This window comes from Cucurbita moschata, unplaced genomic scaffold (genome assembly GCF_002738365.1).
Source record: "Cucurbita moschata cultivar Rifu unplaced genomic scaffold, Cmos_1.0 Cmo_Scf00092, whole genome shotgun sequence".
NCBI classification, from domain to species: Eukaryota; Viridiplantae; Streptophyta; class Magnoliopsida; order Cucurbitales; family Cucurbitaceae; genus Cucurbita; species Cucurbita moschata.
The window spans coordinates 530,285-530,930 of NW_019268608.1; positions in this window are offsets into that span (position 1 = coordinate 530,285).

Consider the following 646-nt stretch of genomic DNA (forward strand, 5'->3'; position numbering starts at 1 on the left):
ACATATTTTGGTTGGCTTATGAATTTTTCCATCTTTTAAAAATATTATTTTTTTAGTTTGGCCCTAATTTCATAATAGGCTATTGAATCACGACATTGCAATATTTAAGTTACTTTTAAGATTAAAGGTCGATGAATAAAGTAATTACGGCAAGTTCTTTTTAGGCATCTTATTTTGATCTAGCACATAAATGCTTCCTAATTATTTTATTTATTTTTTTATGAATTAGGTTATGAAGATCATTTGATTATAAACGCTTTAATTCAAACAACATTTAATAACTAATCATTTTAATATTTATACTCAAATATACTAACAAGTACTAGTAACACTAGTCTCAATGACTTAAAGAATACAATTATTATCTCGAGCTATAAAGAATTTAATTCCAACCTATTCTAATGGACAAACGCTTTATTAGATTCTATTGTAAGATTTCACTTCATCAATTTAAGTAGTGTTCAACTACAACTATAAATATCAAATTCTTAAGTATTCATGAACAAAATCGGCCTAACAGTGTCTCTGGGAACTATTTACTAAAGGTGTTGGAATGAGCCTTGTGGAAGGGTTGCCTTTAGATTCTTTAGTACCAATTAAGGATGTCAATATCCTAGTAGTGCAGAATGCAGGAAGGTTCGTAGTT